General features: G+C 47.6%; 1 protein-coding gene across 2 annotated transcripts in view; it reads left to right on the top strand.

The window, feature by feature from the left end:
- Positions 1-17,601: 17,601 nt before the first annotated feature.
- The window catches only part of LRRN4 (leucine rich repeat neuronal 4), a 169,562-nt gene continuing 167,195 nt past the window's right edge, over positions 17,602-19,968 (top strand). For both annotated transcript variants that reach the window (XM_085612636.1, XM_085612637.1), the window contains exon 1: positions 17,602-17,723. The gene's annotated coding sequence lies outside the window, so the exon portion shown is untranslated. The remainder of the gene's footprint in view (positions 17,724-19,968) is intronic.

Here is a 19,968-nt window from a genome sequence, read left to right as displayed (position 1 = left end):
GATGACTTCGTTGACAAGGAGGTCCAGCTCCGCCGTTGTGAACTTTGGATTCTTGTCTGTGGGCATGGTGTGGGGTGTGGGTGTGGATGGTTGTGGGTGTGTGGGTGTGAATGTGACGGTGTGTGTGTGAATGTGAAGAGGGGGATGTTTGTGTTGTGTGAAGGTGTGTGAGTGAAGGTGTAGTGAAGGTATGAGTAATGTGGAGTTGTTTCTCTGTGGGGTCTGGCAGCAGTGGGTCTGTTGCAAAGGCTCATGGGTTGTGTGTGTGGGCCCTTTTTATTGGTCAATTTTTGGGTGTGGCTGTGTTTGAATTTTGGTGGGTGTGTTATAAGAGGTGGTTGTGATTTGAGGCCTCTGTTTGCCTGTTTGGATGTGCCAGGTCAGTCATTGAGATGTATTTTGTCTTGTAGACGTGTTTTGTGGTGTTGTGCGAGTCGAATTGACCCTCCTTGTGCTGTTTTACAGTGTCCTGGTTCTGTATGAGTGTTTTTCGCATAGGTACGATCCGTACATACGCGATGCTGGGTGAGGGTGCTGGGGTACGGTGTTGGAGTGCGGCGCGTACATGCGGTGGGGGTACGGTGCGTACACGTGTGGCCCTGGGGTACGGCGCGTACATGCGGAGGTACGGCGCGTACATGGGGGGGTACGGCGCGTACATGCGGTGGGGGTACGGTGCGTACACGTGCGGCCCTGGGGTACGGCGTGTACATGCGGAGGTACGGCGCGTACATGGGGGGGTACGGCACGTACATGCGGTGGGGGTATGGTGCGTACACGTGCGGCCCTGGGGTACGGCGCGTACATGCGGAGGTACAGCGCGTATATGCGGGGGTGATGCGCGTACATGGGGGAAGGCGCGTACATGGGGTGTACGGCGCGTACAGTTGCGGGGCTGGGGTACAGTGCGGACAGGGTGGTGTACGGTGCTGACATATTTGGGGGTGGGGCGGCTGTACGGCTCGTACACGGGCATAAGTTTACCCGTGTACATGTGTGCTACTGCGTTGGCTCCGTACGGGCCATTTTACGTGCGATTGTGTATTGAGGAAATTCAAATACGGCCCCATCTTTTCTTGTAACACCATTATGCTGTTGCCCTCACTCAGGCCCCTTCAACCTTCATAGCGTTTCTTTTACGTTCTATACTGTTGCACATACAGCACGACCTTTCCTGTTTCCCTGAGCTAAGTCCATTCTGAGACCCGGCTCGAAGCAACTAATTCCCCAGATAACCATCTATTGACCCTTGGTGACCGTTCTCGGCCTCTCCAGTTGTTTTACGAATCACCATCTTCAACACGCAAACACGTCCTGTCGTAAATTAATTTAACCAAGGAATGGCTATGCCACCTGACCTATAGGGTCGGGTAGAGAACACGACCTTAGGGAAGGAATTTCTATTACCCATAATCCTGTATCTTGTACAAAGAATGTTTTCTTGTGGATGATTTGTATTTTTATTGCACATGGAGGGGGTTGTTGCTTTAGGGGATTCAAGCGCTACAAAAGACTGTGAGCCACGGATTGAAGTGGCAGTCGCCTGAGAACCTACCAATGATGTACTTCTAGGACAACTGTACCTAGCTGCAGCTAATAAATTGAAGTTCCTATGCCAGACAGAGTGTTCCGTGTCTCTGTAATTTGGAAGGCAAACTCAGAAGATTTCAGGCGGACCCTGCGCCGCCAGGCTTAATGAGCCCGTTTCTTCAATTTGGTGCCCTCTGTGAGGCCGCTTCAGAGGTCGTGGGTCCAGCCCGAGGATCGTGAGGAGCCCCGCAAGGAAATTCCGGAGGACGCGCACCAAGTGATCGACCCCTGCATGTCGTAAGTGGACCGAAGGTTTTTTACCATGTGGCTTCTCCCTTCCAACTGCTGCAAAGACCTGCTGCCCTGACTGCGGCCACGCTTTGGCTCCCTTTGGTAATTTGTATCGCGAGACATCAGACGGACCTCTGTTGGCGTACGGAAACATCTGGTTAAGTTAAGTATAGTGGCCACTCCTTTGTCTTTGTTTTGTCTTTGTTGGACTTTTGCAAAAGCCGAAACCGAGGGGTGAGTGCAGTTTTGTACTATAAAGTGACTAATTAACCCCTTGAAGTTTGTAAAGAAACTATTGTGGTAGCGATGCCTAGTTTCAGTAAGTTTGGAAAATGGTTTTGTTATAATCGCGATAGGGCTTCCCGACTGGAGGACTCTTGTGCAATTCCTCCGGCCGGAACTCCCACTTATGAAGTATATTCTAAACATGGTATTGGCCCCATAGCTTTTAATGAGGCATGGGTTCGCTATACTAGGAAAGATGGTGTTTTACGATGGCCACAGAACGGCAGTTTTGAGCTCAATATTTTAGATGATTTGGAGAACACTTTGTTTAAGCTATGTTTGACTCTTTTCGCCTATGGCGTAAGGAGGCCAAACAGAAAGAAATAAAACAAGCTAAAAGAGATAGATGGGATATGTCTATTTTGCAAGCTGTGCAACAGTTTAAAAATAATGAAACCGATCATGCGATTGAGGTCTCAGATAGGCAACATCGTATGGCGTAGATAAATGTTATCCAGTGTTGCCAACTTCCCCTACGGAGAAAAATGAGGACCCTGAGAAGGATCCTTTAATGTCCCATCTGTTGAGATTACCCCCGCCCTATGCGCAGGGAGCTAATGTACCTTTTGGATTACCGCCTGCCCCCGGGGCGAATGCACCTTTATTATTAGCACCTGCCCCGCCTGTTCCGCCTGTTGTCCCACCTGTCGCTCCCCAACCGGTTAACGCGGCCCCACCACAGCTTTCTCTGGCATTGCCGAGCTCTCCCTTACCTTTGGCTCCCTCCGTAAATGTTACTTCCTCTTCTGTCCCGCCTAATATTCTGTCTCCTGTCCTAATGACGAATTCTCCCTCCGCTCGGAGGCGAATGATTGATACCGTTTCTGGCCTTTTGTCCCCTCTCTTTGGGACATTTCAAATGACCCCTGTTCCTCCTCGTAGACAAACTCGTAGTCAGCTACCAGGTCCGGAGGAACGGGAAGTGCTAGATCTTCAAGCCCGAAGGTGGATCACGAATGGCCCCCAGTATGGTGTGCAAGATATTATGGTCACCTTTCAGCAGTGGGAGGCACCAACGCAGAGATATGTTTTTGATACTATGTGGAACATTTTAAGTCAAGAGTGGGAGGATATGGGATTGGCACCAGCCCCTCAGGGCCTGCTCGATGTACAGGCCGAGTTTGATAAAGGGCTGATTGTGGGCGCAGAGGTCGAGGACGCGGTAGGAACGCTTGTCACTTTTAGAATGATGCTTGCCTGCCGGTCCTTGCCAAAACGCGATTCCTCCGTCAGGCGAAAATTAAAACACTATCCCATGCGAGAGGTTCCCCCAGTGTGGAGAGAGGAGGTTGCAGCTCAGGGTACTAATCCTATTATACCTGCTCACTTTCAATGCGTGTGGGTACACATTCCGTGGAAACGATCTGAGGTATTGGCCCTTAAACAGTCGTTACCGGACCCCCGTAAAAATCCTGCTGGGTACTACAAAGAGTTGTCCCAAACTGTCGATGCATGTATTATGAATTTGGCCGATATAGACATGCTAATGGGTAATGTGGTCCCACAACCGTTATGGGCTAGGATTCGGAAGGAGGACCACGTGGGGGACCTGGGGGGTGATTGGGCTGCCATACTCGCCGCGGACTCCAAGTGGGTGGTGCCAAACCTGAGGCTCTAATTACAGAACTCCCAGCTAGGATCATTACCTTACTGAAAACTATGATGCCCCCTCTGCGAGTTAATTAGGATAAGTTAGCAGCTTGTAAGTAGAAAGCGGATGAAAACGTCTCTGATTTCTTCACTCGTTTCGAGGAGACGTTCATCGATCATAGTGGTCAGGATATGAGCACGGAAGGTGGCCAACGACTGTTTGTAGACAAATTTGTATCAAATTTGGTTCCAGAAATATCTAATAAGTTGAAGAATTCCGAAAGCGCGTGGGCGGTCTCCTCTTCGGCCCAGATATTGGCTACTGCCCAGTATTATGAAAATAGGGATAAAGAGGAAAGAGAGAAACTTGATAAAAAGACCAAAGAGTTGAAAACAAAAGTTCTTTTGCAACAAGCTTATCCTCCTCGCCCTGCCCAACGTGAATATCAGCCGTCTCCACAATTCCAGAGACAGTTGCAGAGGTCTGGGCCTTTCATTCCCTGACCCCCACTGGGCCAAAATCAATGCGCTTACTGTAAAGAAGAAGGCCATTTAAAGTATAATTGCCCGGTTTTGTTACAGCGCACGAGCGGTATTCCCGCGTCACGAGGCCAGGGTGGTTATCAGTCAGCACCAAGAGGACGAGGTACACCGCCTAATAACCAACGTTCCATGCCCCCTGGAAACTCCACGAATTATTTTGATCAGCAAAATGTTCAGTCTATCAACTATTATAACAGTGATTACTATACTGAGGATGAGAGCCAGAATTCCCAACCTAGCTAGGACAGCCATGTACAAAGTAAGGGAGTAGTATCAGTTCCAGTGGACCAAAGCGGGCCTTACGTTGACGTGGAAGCACTAGGTGTTACAGAGCCATTCCTATTAGACACTGGTGCAACAAAGAGCTCTATGATTCACTCTAAACTCCCTGGGGCACCTTTGTCTGGCTGTACAAATGTTTCTGTAGGTTTTTCTGGCGCCCCAGTTCAAAACCCGGTTTCATGCCCTTTGCCCATTTCAATTGGTCCTTACAAATTGAAGGCCCCGCTCCTTTTAACAACTGGTTGTGGTGAAAATTTGTTGGGCTTGGATTTATTGAAGAGATTGTTTGCAACATTACACTGTTCCCCTTCTGGTGTACATCTTACCTTAGGTAAGAAATTGACCTCACCGATGTACTTGTCTAAAGATCAGCTTCCCCCTGAATTACAATCTCTTCCAGCCACCCTCTGTGCCACCGGCCCCAATGATGTGGTCCTCCTGCGGATTCCTCCCTACATTGTAACGCTCAAGCCTAATACTAAATTTCCTCGCATTACACAATATAAAATTTCCAGTGACGGCGAAAAAGCTCTTTTGACTATAGTTCATGATTTGGTACAAAACGATGTGTTCAAAGAGACTAAGGGAAATGTATGGAATAGCCCTGTTCTACATGTTTTTAAACGAACCAACCCTTCTCAGCCACCTGTCTATTGTTTTGTGATTGATCTCAGAGAGGTCAACAAGATTGTGGTACCTCAATTCCCTGTTGTCCCGGATATTAATGCCCTGCTGACAATGATACCAGCCTCAGCTTCCTGGTTTTCTGTCATTGACCTCAAAAATGCTTTCTTCAGCATTCCCATTGCTGAGGAAAGTAGGGATATTTTTGGCTTCTCCTTAGCAGGCTGAAACTTCCGGTTCAAGCGAGCTCCTCAAGGCTATTGCGAGAGCCCCTCCATTTATAGTCAAGCATTGAAATCAGAGCTCGATACTTTGTGTTTACCACAAGGGGCAACTCTCATTCAATATGTGGATGACCTGTTGGTTGCAGCAGATTCTGAAGACACTTGTAAAAAGGCTACCATTTCACTGTTACGCCACTTATCTGACCACAACCACAAGGTTTCACCATCTAAATTGCAATATTGATGCCAAGAGGTTACCTACCTAGGTCATCTCTTGTCAAAAGAGGGACGGCGATTGACCCCAGAACGTATCCAAGCAATTGCCCAAATGCCTATTCCATGTACGCAAAAAGAGGTGTGTGCCTTTTTAGGTATTACCTCTTATTTTAGACAATGGATCCCCAATTTTTCCCTCCTGGCAAAACCCTTGTTGGCACTCACTCTTGAAGATACACCACACCCGCTTCCATGGACTGCGGAATGTCAGAAAAGTTTCACTGATTTACACACTGCCTTGTGCTCTGCCCCTGTGTTAGGCCCTCCTGATTACAGTAAGCCTTTCACACTCTATGTTCATGAGAAAGAAGGTTGCGCGTTAGCAGTCTTAACGCAACGATTTGGGGACAAGCAACGCCCCTGTGCCTATTTTTTGGCCACGTTAGATCCAGTGGCCAAGGCATTACCTAGCTGTTTGAGGGCTACAGCAGCAGCGGCGGTTTCCATTCGCCAGTCTGCTGGATTGGTATTAGATAATACCCTTATGGTCATGGTACCGCATGCTGTAGACACCCTCCTAAATAGAACAAAGACCCAACATCTCACGAGTGCACGCCTTTCGTGGTACGAATTGACACTCTTGGCTAGCCACATACACATTAAGCGATGTAATACCTTGAACCCGGCAACATTGCTGCCAATTCCAGTAGAAAATGACACTCAGCAACACGACTGCTTCCTCCGCACGGAGGAAGAGACAAAAGGCAGAGTTGATTTAAAGGATACTCCACTCCCGGACCCGGATGGGACCTTATGGGTGGACGGTTCTTGTTTTAAGCTGACCAATGGTGAAACAACCTCAGCCTATGCAGTCACTACCTTATACACTGTTGTAGAAACAGCGCGTATTATACATAACTCAGCCCAGGCAGCTGAATTGATAGCACTGACTAGAGCTTGTGTGTTGGCTGAAGGAAAAAGGGTGAATGTGTATACTGATAGTAAGTATGCATTTGGAGTGGCCCATAGTTTTGGCCGCCTGTGGAAGGAAAGAGGGTTTCTCACATCCCATGGCACTAAGATACAGCATGGCCAATTGGTAAATGACCTCCTTGAATCACTCACCTTGCCCACTCAGATAGCGATTGTGAAGTGTAGTGCACATAAGAAGATCACTGATGATGTAGGTCAAGGAAATGATTTCGCAGACCACATAGCGAAAGAGACAGCTAGAGACACTACAAGCCGCATGTATGTTGCGGGCTCTGCTAGATGGGTTGCACAAGGAGGGATGTGTGAGAATACTGTGGACAGTGTGAAAATGATCCAGGCAGAGGCCACAGAGAAATAATTGAGTATGTGGAAAAAAAGTATAGGAAGATTGGATGTGACAGGGTGCTGGACAGACTTGTCTGAACATCAACGCTGGTTGTTACCAGATGCTTATGTACTCCCAGTAGTTAGCATGGCACATGGTCCAGCCCATATTAGCGCTAAAGGTATATGCAAGCTTCTGGCTCCGGTATGGAAGAATGTGGGGGTCCCTAAATGTGCAGACAATCTGGTTAAGCATTGTATTGTATGCTTGATGCATAACCCGGGGAAGGGAACACCAACACCAGCAGGACACTTTGCTCCCCCAACTTACCCTTTTGAGGTTTTACAAATAGATTACATCCACATGGAACGATGTAACAATCTGAAGTACGTTCTTGTTGTGGTATGTGCCTTCTCCCAATGGGTAGAGGCCTATCCCCTGAAAGATAATACTGCTCTATCCACGGCAAAAGTCCTTTTGAAGGAGTTTCTGCCAAGATTTGGGTTACCGGGAATTATTTGGAGTGACAACGGAAGTGAATTTGTGGGTCAGATCATGCAGAAAGTATGTACAGGCCTTGGCATTCAGCAAAAATTCCACGCAGCAAACCATCCTCAGTCAGCAGGTTTGGTGGAAAGATATAATGGCACCTTAAGCTTAAACTGGTGAAAATACAAGCCAGCACGGGTCTTGCCTGGCCTGATGCCTTGCCCTTGGCTCTCTTATCCACCAGAACAACCACACATTCCCGTATGGGGCTTAGTCCTTATGAGGTTGTCTTTGGACGCCCTGCAAATGTTTGGGGAGTCCCAAGGCCAAAGAAATACTCAGAGATAGAGCATCCATTGTTGATTGACTATTTACATGATCTAGCCACTAAGTTACGTGTCCTTCACCAACAGGTACAAGATACTTTGCCCCAGGCTTCAACGGATCCTGGTCACACCATACGGCCGGGAGACTGGGTCTGTGTCAAAAACTTCCAGAGGTCAAAGAACTTGGAACCTCACTGGAGAGAACCTCGTCAGGTACTACTGACGACGCGTACTGCAGTAAAGGTGGTCGGCAAAAAGAACTGGGTATATGGGGTTCATTGCAAGAAAGTGCCCCTACCATTGCCTTATGATCAATGGGTTCATAAACGAATTAGTGACTCTGAAACCGGAAGAACACCAAGATTTGGACTATTCAGCGATGCACGCCTAGACATTGCCGGAGCAGGACAAGACGACGACGAGGTCCTCCAGACAGCTATACCACCGGCATTGAAAGTGGACACTACTAAACCACATCTCCGTTTCCAAGAGCAAACTGTATCTGGTTCCCGAAGGTACGATTTGAGGCCCAGACTGAACAAAATACCTCAATAGTGCTTCATTGACTTTGTTTTTATCCCGATTTCCACATGATTGCAGGGCCGTGATCGTAAGTCTCAGAATTGTGACCCAAGATGTGGCTCTAGGCCTGTGGGACTTGTAGGAAAGTATAAAGAACTACAGACAATCACAGCTGAGTGAAGCAACCTCCCGTCACGGGCAATATTTAGAGCTGGAAATGACTGTTAACAAGGGAATGGTCAAAATACAAACAAGGAGCACAAAGCATTGTATATTATTGCATAATCGTTTTATAGTGGTTTTAATAATATTGATTTTGATATGTATTATATTGTCTTGTATAGGATGGGGACTACACGTAGTTTTTACACAGCCTACTCCCAAAGTTACGGTTGAAATGCATACACATGGCACTCTACCACCTCATCTTGAGTCAAGAAGGAGTGAATTCCGCAACAACACATTTGTTTCCATGCTACACCAACATCAATTGGCCACTAATGCGACAAACTGTTGGGTTTGTGGTCTTTTGCCAAGTTCGGTGAATACTGGAATGCCATACATTACCCTTCCTTTTTCATTTAAGGGCTCTTGTAGTGCATGGTGGGAATTGAGCGCCAGTTGGGTATTTTCTGGAGATGGGGATACACGAGAAGTAAGGAGCTTGGTTGTACATCTATACCATGTTGGCGAGACAGAAAAAGGATATATGGGACGGATAGTGAGAAGTCAGAATATGCTGATCGCCAAACCAAATCTACGGATTTGTATTTTCTGCCCTCTAATAGAACCTCTCGAAAAGGACAAACTTTTCTAGTGGTACCTGGACAAGCACCATTCTGTATTAGGAAAGGAGGGTTAGAATATAAAGGTACAAGCAATTGCCAACATATTGTGACATTGAATGGGACAGATTGGCCTCGCATGGTTCCCTCACGCAATACATACTTCGTGTGTGGAAATAAGGCTTACACTTCTCTACCAGGTAATTGGAGAGGCACTTGTTATATCGCTTGGTTGTTGCCCCCTACATATATAACAGATGCCAAGCATCATTTACAGAAAAGAGGGGTGGCGTCTCGCCAGGATACGTCAGGACAAGAAGTCGGGGATATCTTGAAAGGACTCCTTCCATTCTGGGGCTCAATAGCCAACAGTAGAGACATAAGACAACTAATTTGAGTTGTAGAAGCCACTGTCAATGACACAGCTGGAGCTTTGAGTAACATCACTGCAGAACTCGCTGCTGACCGCCTTGTCACGCTTCAGAACAGGATGGTATTAAATATCGTCCTTGCTGACCGTGGGGGTGTATGCAGATTGATCGGATCTAGCTGCTGCATTTTTATTCCAGACAACGCCCCTACAGTATACCAACCCATCTCTAAGCTACATAAGATCGCTGAGTCCGTTCACCAGGATGAAGGGAATTGGTCTCTGATGGGATGGTTTGGGGGACTACTGTCTACATGGGGATGGAAGATTCTTACCTTTGTCGGAGCGACTTTGGCTATTCTCTTCTCATGTTGCCTTTGCCTACAATGTGGTCCAGCTATATGCGGGCTCTGCGCCACCCTGTGTGTTCCAAATCCGGTGGCACAGAAAGCAGCGGACACAAAGGTAATGCTGCAACAACAGCTTGTAGATTTCATGGCTATTGAAGTCGATTCAGATTAACAACAGCCTCTGGCTTCTTTGCCTGAGTAATGGTAAAAGGAGGGTCTGAGGAAATTCAAATACGGCCCCATCTTTTCTTGTAACACCATTATGCTGTTGCCCTCACTCAGGCCCCTTCAACCTTCATAGCGTTTCTTTTTCGTTCTATACTGTTGCACATATTACACGACCTTTCCTATTTCCCTGAGCTAAGTCCATTCTGAGACCCGGCTCGAAGCAACTAATTCCCCAGATAACCATCTATTGACCCTTGGTGACCGTTCTCGGCCTCTCCAGTTGTTTTACGAATCACCATCTTCAACACGCAAACACGTCCTGTCGTAAATTAATTTAACCAAGGAATGGCTATGCCACCTGACCTATAGGGTCGGGTAGAGGACACGACCTTAGGGAAGGAATTTCTATTACCCATTATCCTGTATCTTGTACAAAGAATGTTTTCTTGTGTATGATTTGTATTTTTATTGCACATGGAGGGGGTTGTTGCTTTAGGGGATTCAAGCGCTGCAAACGACTGTGAGCCACGGATTGAAGTGGCAGTCTCCTGAGAACCTACCACTGATGTACTTCTAGGACAACTGTACCTAGCTGCAGCTAATAAATTGAAGTTCCTATGCCAGACAGAGTGTTCCGTGTCTCTGTAATTTGGAAGGCGAACTCAGAAGATTTCAGGCGTACCCTGCGCCGCCAGGCTTAATGAGCCCGGTTCTTCAGTATTCGGACAGACGGTCGGGATCGTACTTGCACGCTCAGACTTGTGTTTTACGATTTGCACGTAAAAATGTCCAGCTCACTCTCGTACACTTTTCCCGACGATATTCGGACGTAAAAACTTTCCGACGCACTCTCGTAGACTTTTCCCGACGCTATTCGTAGATATTATTCATGTACGAATTGTACTTGGCCATTTGTACGGTACTTGTACGACTCGTACGTAAAAAAATACGGATACGGGTCGTACGCAAATTATTTTTAATGGATCGGAATCGGCACCATAATGTTACAGGACTACAAAAAAGTGTAAACAGTTAAACAAAATACCCTTCAAAATACATGTGCGATAAAGGTCAGAGAACGGTGAATGTTGTGATCAGTGGCATAGTTCTCAATAGTGCTGTAGATGCAGTGGCACCAGGGCCCAGGGCTGTAGAATTCCACTGCACCACAATTATGTATTTTACCACTCAACTCGGGTGGGGACATCACCTTTGCCTGTATTAGGAGCACTTGCTATGCCACTAAACGTGAAGACTGTAACATTGCCCTCGGTTTTAAAGAGCTTTCAAGAGTTTTCTCATATTATGTGTATGTATTTGTTGTTTTATAGAGCATGAACTTCACCCGTAAGGATTTCATAGCTCCTCAGAAGGAGAGTGTGGAATCCAAGCATCAGTCAACCACGTATTGACTGATGAGAACAAAGTACATATGTTATTTACAAAACAGTGTGTTAGAACGGGGTTTCCCGGTAGGCTAGGGCAAGCGCCAAAGCCAGGCAGAAACCCCCGTTCTAGTCAGGGCGAGGGAGCTACACCCTGAGGATAAGCCCTGCTCACCCCCTTGGTAGCTTGGCACGAGCAGTCAGGCCTATCCCAGAGGCAATGTGTAAAGCGTTTGCGCAACACACACACACAGCGGTGACACACTAGGCCCACTACAAAAGAGACTCCACACAAGGTTATATAAAAATAGCCTTTGTATTACAAAAGCACATTAGAATTACAATCACAGATATATACGCTGTGCCAACTGGCACCAGGTAGCAATTTACAAGGGACTATATACAGGGCAGCGCCAATCGGGTCGCTACCAGAACCATCACAGCATAAACAGTAAATGCAACCAGCCAGTAATAACAGCCAGTAGCTACTGGTAAATTGATAAACTTAGCACTATATCATGATAGGCACAAATCACATTTAGATCAGGCATGAACCTAAAACATCATAGTGTGACATAAGGCCTAATCACATGAACATTGCATTAGGAGTAACCTCCTTAGACCAGACATAAGCCTAGATCACCATAGCAGGATTGCAGGCACAACATTAGCATTAGGCATGGTCATAGCGTCTCATAGGGCATGAAAATCACATTGTGCAGAACATCAACATGAAGGCACTATACACCAACCCTACTTAGACATAGAAATACATTACACATAAATCATGGTGCATGAATTATCAGTAGAAGCACAATATGCATTACTAGCATGTCATGCCCCTCGTTGCAGCTGCCCACGCTCTCGTGGTGCAGCTGTTAAAACAAGTACTGGCACCACTGTGCCCGTTGGAGCCCCGCTCTGGGACTCTGAAGTTCCAACAAAAATGCCCAAAAGAAGAAACGTTGCAGCGGCCCCCGACTGCGACGCCGCTGGGTAGCCAAAAGAAGGAGACTGGCACCCAAAATAATTGCCCCTGTGGTGCAGCTGCCCGCTCCTGCGGTGCAGCTGGGTAAAGTAAATCAGCCTAGTACTGGGAAGTGGGAGCCCCCCTTCTGGGGACTAAAGAGTTAAAAAATGCCCCAACGTTGCAGCGCCCGCTCCTGCGGTGCAGCTGTGGCCAAGGTGAGCCCCACACAACCGAAGAAGAAATAGACAAGAGGCTCAGCCCCACTCACCGGGGCTCGGTGCGGCTCCTCCGGTCTCCTGCAGCACAGTTGTTTCCTGCGGATGGCTTCTAGCCGAGGACAGGCACCGGTACGTGCCTCGACAGTCCCTGCTCTGCCAGAACCCCTACGCTGCTCACCAGGACATGTAGGCGGGGTAGGCTCCTGCCTCGGACTCCACCTGGTCGGCTCTCTGCTCCGGTGTCCTCCCTCTGCATGCGGGGCTCTCCCCAGACATGGGAGCCCCGCCAAACAGATCTGGGCCTCTCCTTGCTTCCTGTTGCTAGCACCGCTGGGCTCTCCCTAACACACGGGAGTCCCGCGCAGGCATGCCTGCCTCCGGGACTTCGTCCTAGCTGTGACCACTGACTTCACCCGGTCCCCTTTCCTGGGACCGGGACTCCCACTTGGGCCTGTGAGGCTCCGGACGTCCTCCTGCTTCCGTCCGCAAGGCCCCGCCCACGTCCAGGCGTCCCGCTTGGCTTCCGGCTTGGCTGCTCCTCTCAGCGGCGGCTCCTTTTCAGCTGCTCGGGTCGCAGTGGTGAAACCTGGCAGTGACACGCAGAGTGGGCTCCCGCTTCCAAATAAAGGCAGATGCGGGGTGGGCACCCGCTGGAGAGTGCACACACGCAGGGTGGGCACCCGCTAAACAGCATGAGTGCGGGGTGGGCACCCGCCAGATTTTCTGGCAAAATGTGGCATAAACGCGGGGTAGGCACCTGCTAGTAAATATGCAGGAGATGCGGGGTGGGTACCCCCACTTTTAAGAATGCAGAAAACGCAGGTGGACTCCCGCTGTTTAAATATGCAGGGTGGGGGAATCCCACATGCCGGGGATTCCCTTGTTGCGGTCGATTTCCCAGCAGTGCCCTGCAGGACACCAGCTCCTCTCTCTTCCCCCTGGGGCGCAGTGGTAGCGCTCAGGAGACGCTAGAAAGCAGGCAGAGTTGGGCAACAATCCCAGAGTGTAGAATAGAGTTGCAGCGTTCACAAAGCGCTAGGTCCAAGATGTAGAAGCAAGGCTGGGCAAGGTCAGCAGACCTGAGGACAGCACACTAGGTAGAGCAGCATTTCCTAGGAACAGTCAAGCACAACAAAGAGGCACTCGCTCCCGTAAAGCAGCCTTTACTCCTGCAGATTGTCTTCCAGGTCCAGTAGAAGGCAGAGGGGCAAAGTTGGGCACAGGGGCCAGCACGCAGGGTCCCACGGCGGTTCCTCCTGGCAGAGTGTCCCCTCCAAGTCAGCACAAGCACACCAACAACATGGGGTCACAGCCCATGTATTTATACATCTTTCTGCCCTGCGTCTAGAAGGGGGCAGAAGCTTCTGGAAGGGGATAGGGGTAGGGGTTTCTGGAAGGGTCTTGGAAGTTCCAGTCCCAACTGGCACTTGGAGGGGTGTTAGTAGGGGGCGGAGCTAGCATTGTACAGGTCAGGCACAGACCTATTCAGGGACAGGGGATTCCTCTGCCCACTACTCCAGTTGCAGACCTTTCACTCAGCCTGACCCTGCCTCCCTGGAGCCACCCACTCCTCACCAGCCCCGGTCACTTCTAGAAACAGACATGCTGGCAAGCACACAGCACACAGAAATGCCAACTTCTAAACGTGGCATTCCTAAAATAGTAAAAGTAATTCTGTGCACAACATTGCCCAGGATTTATCATTTCCATTCCACACATACAACATGCCATACTTATTTTGTTTTATTGAGGAGTTATCCCATAAGGGGGGAGTTCCCAATGTTAGCCCATGGAGGGCAGAGAACACACGCACTCTGCACTGCTCACCAGTGCTAAAGTGCCCAGAGTCCTAAAACCACCAACACCATGTTAGAAAAAAAGGTTAGGAGGAAGGCAAAACATTTAGGGATGACCCTGCAAGAAGGGCCAAGTCCAACACAGTGTTTGTTAGAGATTTGCAGAGAAAGACACTACAAAGAGCATATAAGGTAGCAGTGAATCAACACTATAAAGTACGTAGAATCTAAGAAAGATGGGTTCTAAGAGAGGGAGAGTCTAACTGAGGAAGGATCTAAGTGAGAAAGGATCTAAGTGAGGAAGAATCTAAGTGAGGGAGAGTCTAACTGAGGAAGGATCCAGGTGAGAAAAGATCTAAGTGAGGAAGAATCTAAGTGAGGGAGACACTTTGGGCATCATTAGGATGGCGGGAGGACTTTGTCTGCCCGCCATCCTTTCGTAGAATGGGACCGCCCGCCATTGGTGCGGGGGTCCCGTTGGTGACATTAGGATGCACCCGCCACACTGGCGGGCGCATCCTGCATTCTTGACATTGCGGCATTCGGTGCTCTCTGCACCGCCCGCCGCAATGCCAAGAAGGCCTCGTGCTGTTTCATGCACAACGTGGCAGGCACCGCGTGGTGCATGCCATGTTGTGCATGGAACAGCAGGGGGGTACCATAGGTACGCCCCATGTGCACCCCAACCCCCCAGAATCCCTGGGGGCCCCCGGTCCTCCAATGTCAAAGACCGCATACCTTACGCCACGGAAAGGCATGTCCCCGCCTGCATACTAATAGGGATGGTGGTGTCTACCAGACCCCGCCACCATATTAACAGCTTTTCCGCGGATTGCCTACCGGCCGAAAACCGGCAGACGGTCTTTCCGTGAAGGAGTGAAGGAGTATTTGAGTGTATTGGGATCTAAGTCAGAGAGGATCTAAGTGAGGGAGGATCTAAGTGAAGGATGAACTAATTATGAGAGGATCTATGTGCAGCAAGATCTAAATGAGTGAGGATCTAAGTGAGGAGGAATCTAAGTGAGACATGATCTGATTGAGGCAGGATAAGTGGATATGGAAGTGCTAGAACCCAGTTTGCCAACAATCAAAGTACAATTTCATAATCACAGAAGTACAATTGGTCACACAAGTAGATGCTTGTGAGCAATAGATGACTAAGTAGTGGAAAATTAAGGGTAGGTGACTGGCAGTGGAAAACAGTAGCACTTAGGATTTGAGTTATGGAGGGTAAGAACCAGAATTAGTTAATAAGATTACTAATTCACATTGATGAATGTGTTTTTTAGTTCTTCACCCTCTCCTCGCCAGAGAATGGTTGGAAAATCCACAGAAACCTCAACATTCCTTGCGAAGTCCGAGTGGGGAAAGAGAGCGAACCAGGGAAACATGAGACAGCACCAATGCTTTCTGTGGCAACCAGTCTGGGTTTGTTATGATTTTTCTCTAGATCACGGTCTCCAAAGTCGGATACCTTTTTTGCATTAGTTTCGTGTCAGTGACTGGTGCTGGAAACATTGTAGCCCACTGCCAGCATTGCCCTTAACAGTAATGTCGATCATTCTCAAATCAGGGTTGTTCAGTACAGCCAGTGCCAGGATGTCCCTTGTTGTAGCAGTGTTCTTAAAAAGTAACCATTTCACTCATTCATTCATTTAATTTTCTGCATTCATAATCTCTGTATTATTGTCTACACAGACCCTTCCTGCTGTCTACATTGCGCCAACATTGACCTTGAGTTTCAGCTTCCACTGTGCAGCAGTCGACATGTTTCGGTATGTTTGGAAATTATTTTTATAAGATCTGTTGCACCCAATACTGTTGTGGAGCTGAGCTCTGTGACTGTCAGGTTTAGGTTATTGAGAACAGCTCTGCGTTTTAGCTCACATCACTTTGCATCTTGCCACTTGAATGTATGATTACCATCATAAATTCTGACTACAGATAGGATGCAAATTGTGAGACCAAGATCAGCAGAGGTGCTTAGCATCAATCACATGTACTTGGGCATTGTGAGAACTCTGGGGAGTCCTATCTACCAATGTAGGCGGTAATATAAATAGGTGTTACAGCAAACAAATGATGGAGGGAATGCTGACAATGCAAACAATCTCCCCCAGTCAAAAGATCTGGGTTAAATCCATCGTTCTTTTGCCCACTACGCCACCCCAGTTTGGACCCAGCCATATGCAAATCAGTCTTGACCCTGTGCCCCATGGGAACAGTCCAGACCGACCTGCCAGGTCAGGGTCTCCCTGAACCAGAAACAAGCATCCTGGGACCGGTTTCAGGGTATGTCACCCTTCTTCAGCCAGGCTAGCTTGACTCCAGGGAGGACCTGGCATGACAGTTCGGGCTGGACTGTTCCCATGAGGCACAGGGTCAAGACTGATTTGCATATGGCTGGGTTCAACTGGAACGGCATGGTGAGCAAAAAACTATGGATTTAGTCCCAGATCTCTGTACTGGGGTGAATGTATGACATTGTTCTGCATTCTGTCCATCATCTGTTGTTTTTGCATTTGTCACCCAGAGTGGGACGGGTATGCCCAGAGGTGGGTCCCGTGCTCTCCATGCCACTGCAATCAAGCTATCCTGGCTGAAGAGGGTTGAAACCCCGAAACCGGTCCTAGGATGCTGATTTCCAGTCCAGGGAGGACCTGGCTTGGCAGTTCGGGGTGGACTGTTCCCATGAGGCACAGGGTCAAGACTGATTTACATGTGGCTGGATTCAAACTGGAATGGCATGGTGAGCAAAAAAACGATGGATTAAGGCCCAGATCTCTGTACTGGGGTGAATGTATGACATTGTTCTGTATTCTGTCCATCAACTGTTGTTTTTGCATTGTTAATATAAATACAGCGCCTGCATATGCAGTTCGATGGGAACTGCCCTTCAACAAAGTAGAGCACTATCCTATGAGGTATTGACAGTGCCTGACGCCTGCTAACCATGGGCGCCGGGAGTGCAGGCCGGAGGATGCTGGCGACCCCCTTGGATTCGTCGTCATGTTGTTGTGCACATCGTCCATCCCTATTCTAACTTCCTGCGTTAGCGTACGTCTGATATACGTGCGTAAGGGATGCTTCGTTTAGTTACGTTGCACCAGTCGAGTCGGAACGCTTCTGACAAGAGTACCATATAGTCTTCCCGTGAGAGTGTAAAGCAGCTGTCTGATTGATGTATTCTTTATTGAATATGTAAGTCACACCTGAGAAACTAAAACGCCCTTCCGCTGACTGGTGCTTTTCATTAATGGCTGGAACATTCTTGGACAGCCCCTGCCCACCCTGCAGTCGGTGTGGGAGTCAGCGCGAGCCGTGGGCAGCAGTGCAGGGGGGCGGCAGTCGGAGAGGAGCAGCTCGCGCCAGTCCTGGCCTGTGTCAGTGTCACTCGCCTCCATCGCAGAGCAGCCCGGGCTGAAGCAGTCGCATTCTCTGGTAAGTACCTGCTTTTTTTACGGAGAATACTCGTCTATATTTGTTCGCAGAAAATAAGTGTTAATACAGCGAATTTCTGTTTGCCTACTTTCCCTGCGTGAGTGTACAGCTGGGAAATGTGTCTTGATATGCGTGGGGGTTCACGTATCTGGGTGACATCTGTAATTTCACCATATGCTCACTGGCCAAAGAAATAAACATGCGCCGCAATGAAACGAAAATAGACCGAAGAAGAACATTTTAAGACGCACTTTCCATTTTACGGTGTACTCTCCGTTGGATAACAGAGATTCCACTTGTACGTGCTTTGTTCTTTCCCATTCAATCATCAGTTTCAATGATGGAATTTGGCGCTGTTGTTGATAAGATTATTTTGTTTATGTTCTTCTTGTTGGGAGTGGCTTGCAGAGTGCTACTTGCCTCTCAGAAGCTGGTTTAGAATTTGGCCATCGCTTTCCGGCTGTTCCGCTGGCGAACTTGACCATGGGGCTAGGTAGTAGAGGACAGTAGAAAAGAACATCAGTGTCATTTTTATATATATTTTTTAATTATGGCTTTTATAAAGTACATTCGTAACTCCAGTAGTGAAACAAAGACATTTGTGAAAGCTAGGTAAAGAAAAATACACCGCCAAAAATCGTAGACACGTTGAAAGGACCTAAAATTTTAAGTAGGGAAGGATCACGTTGACAGAGCTTTATAAACTAAATTAGATCCCGGAGATCACACAACACAACTATACAAATGAAGCATAAGAAGGCATGTCTTGAGTTACGTGCAACATCAGTCTTTACCTTTGAAGCATTAGATAACAAATTCAAGAGCAAGGCAATTTTCCCTGACAAACTTTGATCTTTACCAAGCTTTGGGGGTAGATAATTGCATTAAAATGACCTGTTAGGAAATCAAATACAATACAGAAAATGTTAGGTATACAGCTAGAGTGGGTCATGCGAGACTGTCTCACACAGGGTAATCCACTAGCATGAGATAGAGGTACCCTTATCACAACAAAGAGTTTAAAAGGAAGTGAAAGAAGATAAGGAGTGCCCTCCACTCATTACCAAACCAACAAAAATAAACCCCAGACTCCTACACCCCATGTAATGCACTTCCAATTCACCACGTGAAATCCATTCCCATAGCTGCAAAAAAAACACATACGTCAAGGTTCCTAAGGGGTGTCAGTGTGGTGTTAAAACCAAGTAGCGGTTAGTAATGATAAAAAAAAATAGTCGACACCTCATGTAAGCAACCATAGTGCCAACTGGTTAGCAGTTCGAAAAGGTGGTGCTTCTCATACTCGGCGTACACCTGTGTATGTAGGAATGCTTGCCACGTCACACAGCAATATGACAAAAAGGATCTAGTAAGTGCCTCTAAAGCTATCCCTACAACACCTGTGTATTGGGTCCCCTGCTTAGGAATATGCACTATTCCAAAGCACTAGGTCTCATGACCATTCATAGGGAGACCTTTCTCCTTTATTAACATAGAGAAACAGAACAGGTGATGGCTATGTCATACATGTTCACACATCGAAAAAGCCATTAAACAGTCAGGGAAATAATGTATACCATCAAAAGAAAATAGTTCTTAGAGGTGGTTCTTTCCTGGTACGCACACCCTGCCACCTTGGGTGACCTGTTCCACCAAGAACAGGCTCCAGGCTGACAAATTTGCAAACAAAAGGTACCAAAGCACACAAGAAAGTCCACTAGTTACTGTATAGTTAAAACAATAACGTACTTGAAAGTCCAAGTATGTGTCATTTGCATTTATTTCTCTCAGTATTAGTATTTTTCATAGTCCTTATGGAGTAAAGCGAAAAATCACAGACAAAGTGGCAGCGACACATGTTTCGTCACTGTGACTTTTTCGAGGCTGAATCAAGGTAATCAATATATTCAAGTGTAAAGTGGTGCAAGATTGCATCGTGCTTCGTCACAACAGTGCTTAATTTGTAAAATGTTAAGTGCCAGGTCTCTGACCAGGAGGCCACTGCAGCTTGCACAACCCATTGCCCTTGACATCGCTGCCAAAACAACTACTAACCATCTCTCTCGCATGTAAATGCGACATTTCAGATTATATCAGGTCCCCAAAGATAAAGGAATGGCTGGGGAGGTAGGTATCAGCAATTTTAATGTATATTGTATTCCTAAACTACCGCTGTTCTGCTCATCTCTAATTTTGATGAACAGCGCCACCATGTGGTGGACTGTTCTAAGTATGGTGTTGACAA

The sequence above is a fragment of the Triturus cristatus genome, chromosome 6, assembly GCF_964204655.1.
Source record: "Triturus cristatus chromosome 6, aTriCri1.1, whole genome shotgun sequence".
In the NCBI taxonomy this organism is placed as follows: domain Eukaryota; kingdom Metazoa; phylum Chordata; class Amphibia; order Caudata; family Salamandridae; genus Triturus; species Triturus cristatus.
This window is presented reverse-complemented; position numbering and strand designations above follow the sequence as displayed.